Genomic DNA, 9,583 nt, shown 5'->3' with positions numbered 1-9,583 from the left:
ATGTCAGAATTTACTGAGTAACAGTAAAATTCACAAGGCCCATCAGTTTTGGTGACACAGATATGCCAGATAATCCCACCCACCCTGATTGTCTGGCAGAGGTAAACTCAGGTTCCTGCATTCAAGTCTCTTATCATACAACCCGTGGAAAATATATCTATATATCTATGTGCATGTATATAATTTACAAAACAAACGCAAGTTAAAGAGACAGAATCTGAGTTGAGAGGCTTCAGAAATGAGATGCTTCAGAAGTGAGCTGAGTCTGTACTATTTCAAGAGAGTAGCTTAGAGCTAGACACAGCTTGTTCTCAACATTAATTTTCTTACTTTAATTCTTTTATTTATTTATTTTCAGTTTCTACAATAAACTGTTTGAAACTTGGGCAAAAAACCTGAAGATACATTTATCAAAAACAAAAAAAATACAAATAACCAATTAGTATATGGGGGGAAAGTCCAACATCACCAACCATAAGAGGAATACAAATAAAACCCATCAAGGAAGAAGCATAAAGAGTTAACTCTAGACTGAGGAATATCTTCTACCCAGTTTCCCCAGAGTGGACTGAAGAAGTCAGGGGGGAAACGCAGACATTTCATTTTGATTTTGAGATCATATTCCACTCTGGGGAATTTGCTTTTGCTTCTGATGATATCAGGAGAGAAATGTTGATTTTCTCACTTAAGAAAAGCAAAGCCTGAACATGGGTCACTGAGCATTTATGTTGGTGATGTGGTTAACTGGGTCAACCTTAATGTGTTCAGGCACTCACGGCTTCTGTACATCACCTGTCTGCTCATCCCTTCATTCATCGAACTAACTCTTCTCACTGACAGGGCTAAATATGCGACAGAAACAATTTAAGGTAGGAAAGGGGTATTCTGGCTTACAGTTCTAGGGGGTACATTCAGCCATGGTAGGAAAAGTACCTGAGGGTAGGAATGGAAGTTTGGCTGGTCATATCACATCTGCAGTCAAGTAGCCCAGATTAAACAGGAGATAGGACTATAAAATCTCCTCTGTGACCCCCATGAGGCTCTACCACCTAAAGCCCCACATCGTCCCAAAATAGCATTACCAACTAGGGATGAAGTAAGCAAATGCAGGTGCCTATGGGGGACATTTCAAACCACAGCATCCACCAAACAGTGACTGAGCACTTCCCAAAGCCTAGACATACAAAGATTGGCAAGCCGAGTTTCTGTAAGGGGGAGGTATTAATATATATTTCCCTAAAAGAATGGGGATTCTGACAGAGGCTGTAAACAAGATGAACTCTGAGGACATTGTACTGTGAGGTCAGTTCCCAGAAGACAAGTGCTGTGACATCCCAGTTATACAACAAAAGCAGACTCATAGATGCAGGGATTAGACCAGGACAAGGCAAAACACAGATATTGCATACTAGGAATTGAGCTTTCACCTACGATCTAAAAAACAGTGGTAGACGTGGATAGTGGCGGTGGTTACACACTGTGAACATGGGTAATGCCACTGGGTTCTATGCTAAATAAAGTTATAGTGGTCCACTTTGTAATGGTTTAGCACAGTTAAACAAACAAACAAACAAAAAGACAGGAAAAAAAAACATTTCAACTGTGGTTCCAGCCTGTGGGGAAGTCTTACCTCAGAGTGGCATTGTTCTACACTGGGGAATCTAGCCTTCACAGGATCAAGGGTCCCTCCTCTTGTTGATGCCTAATAAGGCCATCCTCTGCTACATATGCGGGAGCCATGGGTCCCTCCTTGTGTAATCTGATGTTGGTGGTTTAGTCTCTAGGAGCTCTGGGGCATCTGGTTGGTTCATATTGTTGCTCTTCCTATGAGGTTGCAAACCCCTTCAGCTCTTCAGTCCTTTCTCTAACTCCTCCACTGGGGACTCCATTCTCAGGCCAATGGTTGGCTAATAGCATCCACCTCTGTATTTGTCAGGCCCTGTCTCAGGAGACAGCTATATCAGGCTCCTGTCAACATGCACTTCTTAGAATCTGAAATATTGTCTGGGTTTGGTGAGTGTATATGAGATGGATTCCCAGGTGGGACAGTCTCTGGATGGCCTTTCCTTCAGTCTCTGCTCCACATTTGTCTCCATATTTCCTCCCTTGAGTATTTTGTTCCCCCTTCTAAGAAGGACTGAAGCAGTCAAACTTTTGGTCTTCTTTCTTCTTTATTGTCTGTAGATTGTATGTTGGGTATTCTGAGCTTTGGGGCTAATATCCACTTATCAGTGAGCACATACCATGTATATTCTTTTGTAATTTGATTACTTCACTCAGGATATTTTCTAGTTCTATCCATTTGCATAAGAATTTCATGAAGTCATTATTTTTAATAGCTGAGTAGTACTCCATTGTGTAAAAGTACCACATTTTCTGTATCCATTCCTCTGTTGAAGGACATCTGGGTTCTCTCCAGCTTCTGGCTATTATAAATAAGGCTGCTGTGAACATAGTGGAGCATGTGTCCTTGTTATATGTTGGAGTATCTTTTGGGTATATGCCCAGGGGTGATAGAGCTGGGTCCTCAGGTAGTACTATGTCCAATTTTCTGAGGAACTGCCAGACTGATTTCCAGAGTGATTGTACCAGCTTACAATCCACCAACAATGAAGAACTGTTCCTCTTTCTCCACATTCTTGCCAGCATCTGCTGTCACCTGAGTTTCTGACCTTAGATATTCTGACTGGTGTGAGGTGGAATCTCAGAGCTGTTTTGATTTGCATTTCCCTGATGACTCAGCATGTTGAACATTTTTTTTTTTTAGGTGCTTCTTGGCCATTTGATATTGCTCAGTTAAGAATTCTTTGTTTATCTCTGTCCCCTATTTTTTAATAGGGTTATTTGATTTTTATGGAGTCTAATATCTTGAGTGTATATTGGATATTAGCCCTCTATCAGATATAGGATTGGTAAAGATCTTTTCCCAAACTGTTGGTTAATGTTTTGCCCTCTTGACAATTTCCTTTGCTGTGCAGAAGCAATTTTATGGGGTCCTATTTGTTTTGATCTTAGAGCATAATTCATTGTTGTTTTGTTTAGGAAAATTTCCCATGCCCATGTGTTTGAGGCTCTTCCCCACTTTCTCTTCATTAGTTTGAGTGTATCTGGTTTTATGTGGAGGTCCTCGACCCACTTGGATTTGAGTTTTGTACAAGGAAATAAGAATGGATTGATTTGTATTCTTCTACATGCTGACCTCCAGTTGAACCAGCATCATTTGTTGAAGATGATATCTTTTTTTCCACTGGTTGGTTTTAGCTCCTTTGTCAAAGATAAAGTGACCACAGATGTGTGGGTTCATTTCTGAGTCTTCAGTTCTATTCCACTGATCTACCTGCCTGTCTCTGTACCAATACCAAACAGTTTTTATCACAATTGCTCTGTAATACAGCTTGAAGTTGGGGATTGTGATTCCCTCAGAAGTTCTTTTATTGTTGAGAATAGTTTTTGCTATCCTGGGTTTTTTGTTATTCCAAATGAATTTGCAAATTGCTCTTTCTACCTCTATGAATAATTGAGTTAGAATTTTGATAAGGATTGCATTGAATCTGTAGATTGCTTTTGGCAAGATGGTCATTTTTACTATATTAATTGTTCTAATCCATGATCACGGAAGATTTTTCTATCTTCTGAGATCTTCTTCAATTTCCTTCTTCACAGACTTGAAGTTCTTGTCATACAGATCTTTCACTTGCTTGGTTAGGGTCACACCAAGGTATTTTATATTCTTTGTGACTATTGTGAAGGATGTCAATTCTCTAATTTCTTTCACAGCCTGTTAATCTTTTGAGTAGAGGAAGGCTACTGATTTGTTTGAGATAATTTTATATCCAGCCATTGTGCTGAAGTTGTTTATTAGGTTTAGGAATTCTCTGGTGGAATTTTTTTTTGGGTCATTTAAGCATACTATCATTTTATCTGAAAATAGTGATATTTTGACTCTTTCCAGTTTGTAACCCTTTGACAGCCTTTTGTTGTCTATCACAAAGCTCTGGCTAGGACTTCCATTACTATATTGAATTGGTAGAGAGAGAATGGGCAGCCTTGTCTACTGATTTTACTGGGATTGCTTCAAGTTTCTCTCCATGTAGTTTGCTGCTGGCTACTGGTTTGCTATACATATTGCTTTTACTATATTTAGGTATGGGCCTTGGATTCATGATCTTTCCAAGACTTTCAACAGAATTTGAATTGTGTCAAATGCTTTGTCAGCATCTAAGTAGATGATCATGTGGTATTTTCTTTAAGTTTGTTTATATAGTAGATTATGTTGATAGATTTCTGTATAGTGAACAATCCCTGCATCCCTAGGATGAAGCCTACTTGATCATGCTGGATAATCATTTTGATGTGTTCTTGGATTAAGTTTGCAAGAATTTTTTTGAGTATGCATTGATGTTCATAAGAGATACTAGTCTGAAGTTCTCTTTCTTTGTAGGGCCGTTGTGTGGTTTAGTTATAAGCATAATTGTAGCTTCATAAAAGGAATTGGGTAGTATTCCTTCTGTTTCTATTTTGTGGAAGAGTTTGGAGAATATTGATATTGAGTCTTCTTTGAAGGTCTGATAGAATTCTGCACTAAACACATCTGACCCTGGGCTACTTTTGGTTGTGAAATTTTAATGACTGCTTCTATTTCTTTAGGGGTTATGAGACTATTTAGATGGTTTATCTGACCCACATTTAACTTTGGTAACTAGTATCTGTCTAGAAAATTGTCCATTTCATCCAGATTTTCCAGTTTTTTTGAGTATAGGCTTTTGTAGTAGGATCTGATGATTTTTTTTAAAATTCCCTCTGTTTCTGTTGTTATTTCTCCCTTTTCATTTCTGATTTTGTGAATTTGGATACTGTCTCTGTGCCCTCTAGTTTGTCTGGATAAGGGTTTATCTATCTTATTGATTTTCTCAAAGAGCCAGTTTCTGGTTTTGTTGATTCTTTGTATAGTTCTTTTTGTTTCTACTTGGTTGATTTCAGCCCTAAGTTTGATTACTTCCTGCTGTCGACTCCTCTTGAGTGTATTTGCTTCTTTTCGTCCTAAAGCTTTTAGGTGTTCTGTCAAGCTACTAATGTATGCTTTCTCCAATTCCTTTTTCAAGGCACTTGGAGCTGAGTTTTCCTTTTAGCACTTCTTTCATTGTGTTCCATAAGTTTTGGTATGTTGTTCCTTCATTTTCATTAAATTCTAAAAGTCTCTAATTTCTTTCCTTATTTCTTCCTTGGCCAAGTTATAATTGAGTAGAGTGCTGTTCAGCTTCCATGTGTACGTGGGCTTTCTGTTGTTTTTGTTGTTTTCAAACATGCCTTAGTCTATGGTGATCTGATAAGATGCTTGGGATTATTTCAGTCTTCTTGTATCTGTTGAGGCCTGTATTGTGACCAATTTTATGGTCAGTTTTTGAGAAGGTAACGAGGTGCTGAGAAGAAGATATATTCTTTTCTTTTAGGATGAAATGTTCTCTAAATATCTGTTAAATTCATTTGGTTCATAACTTCAAAGTGTCATTGAGTCTCTGTTTAGTTTCTGTTTCCATGATCTGTCCATTGATGAGAGTGGGGTGTTGAAGTCTCCCACAATTATTGTGTGTGGTGCAATGTATGCTTTGAGCTTTAGTAAAGTTTCTTTTATGAGTATGGGTGCCCTTACATTTGGAGCATCAATATTCAGAATTGAGAGATCATCTTGGTAGAATTTTTCTTTGATGAGTATGAAGTGTCATTTCTTATCTTTTTGATAACTTTTGGTTGAAAGTTGATTTTATTCAATATTAGAATGGCTACTCCAGGTTGTTTCTTGGGACCAGTTGCTTGGGAAGATTTTTTTTAGCATTTTACTCTAAAGTAGTGTGTCTTTGTCACTGAGGTGCATTTCCTGTATACAACAAAATGCTGGGTCTTGTTTATGTATCGAGTCTATTAGTCTATGTCTTTTTATTGGGGGATTGAGTCCATTAATATTCAGAGATATTAATGAAAAGTGATCATTGCTTCCTGTTACTTTTGTTGTTAAAGGTGGAATAATGTTTTTGTGGCTATATTTTTTGGGTCTGTTGAAAGAAGATTACTTTCTTCCTTTTTGTAGGGTGTAGTATTCCTCCTTGTGTTGGAGTTTTCCATTTATTATCTTTAGTGGTGCTGGATTTGTGGAAAGATATTGTGTAAATTTGTTTTGTTTTGTTTTGTTTTCATGGAATATCTTGGTTTCTCCATCTAATTGAGAGTTTTGCTAGGTATAGTAGCCTGGGCTGGCGTTTCTGTTCTCTTAGGGTCTCTATGACATCTTCCCAAGATCTTTCATTTTTAGAGTATCTGGTGAGAAGTCTGGTGTAATTCTGATAGGTATGCCTTTATGTTACTTGACCTTTTTCCCTTGCTGCTTTTAATATCCTCTCTTTGTTTTGTACATTTGATATTTTGGTTATTATGTAATGGGAGACATTTATTTTCTGGTCCAGTCTATTTGGAGTTTTGTAGGCTTCTTGTATATTCATGGGCATCTCTTTCTTTAATCTAGGGACGTTTTCTTTTATAATTTTGTTCAAGATATTTACTTTACCCTGGGAATCTTTGCTCTCTTCTCTACTTACTATCCTTAGGTTTGGTCTTCTCATTGTGTCCTGGAGTTCCTGGATGTTTTGGTTAGAAGCTTTCTGAATTTTACATTTTCTTTGACTGTTGTGTCAATGTTTTCTATGGTATCATCTGTACCTGAAATTCTCTCTTTTATTTCTTGTATTATGTTAGTGATATTTGCATCTATGACTCCTGATCACTTTAATAGGTTTTTCTATCTCCAGGGTTGTCTACCTTTGTGCTTTTTTATTGTTTACATTTCTATTTTTATATCTTGGATGTTTTTTCATTTAATTCTTTCACCTGTTTGGTTGTGTTTTTTTTTTAAGGGATTTTATGTTTCCACTTTAAGGGCTTCTACCTGTTTACCCGTGTTTTCCTGTGTTTCTTTAAGGTAGTTATTTATATCATTCCTAAAGTCATCTATTTTCAACATGAGATGCTGTTTTAAATCTGAAATTTGCTTTTCCATTGTGATGGGATAACTAGGACTTGCTGTAGTGGGAGAACTGGGTTCTGTTGATGCCAAATAGCCTTGTTTTCTGTTGCTTATATTCTTGTGCTTGCCTCTCATCATCTGGTTATTTCTAGTGCTATCTATTTTTGCTGCCTCTGACTGGAGCCTGCCCCTCTTATGATCCTGGTTATGTCAGAACTCCTCAGTGTCCAGCTGTCTCTGTGATCCAGTGATTCTGGGATCCCAGGATCCTGAGATCCTGAGTGTGTTGGAGCTCCTGGAGTCAAGCTGCCTCTGAGATACTGGAATTCTGGTGGGACCAAGCTCCTGAGGTCCTATTGTGTCAGAGTTCTTGGGTGTCAAGCTTTTTCTGGGTGTTGCAGGAGTGGGTGGGAGACCAGAACTCTGAGTTTGCTATAGGTACAGGTACAAACTGGTAGAAATTCTGGCTGGGTGGGATTTTTGTTTCCTTGGTTCCAGTTACACTGGATATTGAGAAAGATCATCAATCAAGACAATCCCTCTCAGACACGGCCATAGATTAGTCTGACTTATGCAATTTCTCAATTGAGACTCCCTCAGATGACTCTATGCCATGTCAAGTTGACTCTTGAAGCTAAATAGGGCAGCCACCCATCTCTCTCATTAAACTGAAACCAGAGAATATTAAACTTACAAATGATCTAGCCACTTACTGATTGGGTCAGCCTTTTTGAACACCATCAAAGTTTCAAATGTTATAAATTCAGGGACTTGAGATGTTGTTTAGTTGGTCAAGTGTTTACCTAGCATGCAGGAAGCTCTGGCTTCAGTCCTCAGCACAATGTAAAAACTAGCATGTTGGCACATGCTTATAAACCCAGCTCTCAGGAGGTAGAGGCAGGAGAATCAGAAGCTCAGGGCTGCACAAAGGGAGTTCAGCCTGGCTCCATGAGCTCAATTTGAAAGTTCTGCTGTTGAGGATGTTTTCACCAACTCTATAGCCCAAAATAGCAACAAAGAAGTTCACATAGAAGAGTACTGACTTCTCTGGTCAACAGTCCCAAATGACCACCAAACCTTTCTGTCCCGCGCAACCGTCTCGCCTGCAAGAACGACGCGGCACACAAAATAGAATCCTTCTGCGGTAAACTTTATTAATCTGGAAAAACCGGTACTTGCTTCACGTAACGAAAAAGACGGAGAAAACCAAGAGATCCAAGGAGACGAACAGGACGAACAAGCTCCACGAGACGGCCGAAAAACCAACGGGAGAAAGAGAGGAAGAAGAGAGGAAGAGAGAGGGAGAGAGAGGCAGAAGAGAAAAAGGAAGAGAGAGAGCTATCCAGCTCGCCCCCTTATAAAGGGATCAGTCCTTGCCTTGGACGCGGAGCCCCCTGATTGGTTGAAACTCACCAGGCCCTATGACGCCACGGGAAGAGGCGGAACTCATGAAGCGGAAGTTACCCAGCCTGTGCGCACATGGCTTGTTTACTGCTAACTCCAGCCAGATATCAGCGCCATCTTGTAATGGCGAATGCGTGGGAATGTGTGGGCGGCGCCCCACAGCCGGATATCAGCGCCACCTTGTAATGACGGAAGCGTGGGAATGTGTGGGCGGCGCCCCACATCTCCCCCTATCTTTTATACTTTAATCAAAGTAGGACACCCATATTAGGAGGGCGGAGATAGAGGTCAAATCCTCATTAAGGTGTATAAAGACCATGTACAGGAGTAACCGCTAGGCCTTTTGTAGCCCGCAGTACACCTGACCTGTCCTCTGCCGTTTTTCTGAGGGAGGGACACTGGGGCAGGAAACCCTCATACAAATGGCTTATCTCCCGGAGAATACCCCGCGACCAGGGGTTTCTCAGTGCGATGCTAAGCTCGGCATCCCTCATGGGCTGCTCAAACCAGACACTCTAATCCTGTGCAATGAACCGAAGTTCTAGGAGTGCAAGAGCTGTCTGGCCGGCGACCTACTGCTTAAGCATAGACAACCAGATATCGGCTGATGCTGCATGTTCTAGAGCGACCGGCGCTTGGGCAGTAACCACCTTGTCTCTTTTTTGTTTGGGCCTCGAGCTTACAAACCAGCCAGAGAAGCAACGCAAGTCCGCAGCAAAGGATTGCTCCCAAGAGTCCCACCCCCACCCAAGTTAGTATTGGGGGTGAAAAGGTTAGGGGAGACTGTAGCATCAAGTTCCACTGGAATTGGTTTCAGGAATGCCGACAGAATCGCCCATCTCATCTCTTCTCTGGCTCTCTGGTTCCACCGCGTCAGGAGCAGGGCTGTCATCAGGAGTCTCTGCCGTTTTTCGCGTGAGCCTCTCGGGAACCCAGAAAGGATTATTTTCATCCTGAGGAAAAACACAAACAGCTCCCCTGGATCTTATCAACACAAGATCCGGTCCTTTCCATTCATTAGTTATGACATCTTTCCATTTTACCATCTCTTTTGGTTTATCCATGGGTAGGCAATGCCTTTCAGCTGCCGTATGGCCATGGTCATCAAGATTTAAAAAGTTTAAGGTGAACAGTGCCATGGATACTGCTGTCCTAGGCACAGGG

This window comes from Micromys minutus (assembly GCF_963924665.1).
Source record: "Micromys minutus genome assembly, chromosome: 1".
Taxonomy (NCBI): Eukaryota; Metazoa; Chordata; class Mammalia; order Rodentia; family Muridae; genus Micromys; species Micromys minutus.
This window is presented reverse-complemented; position numbering follows the sequence as displayed.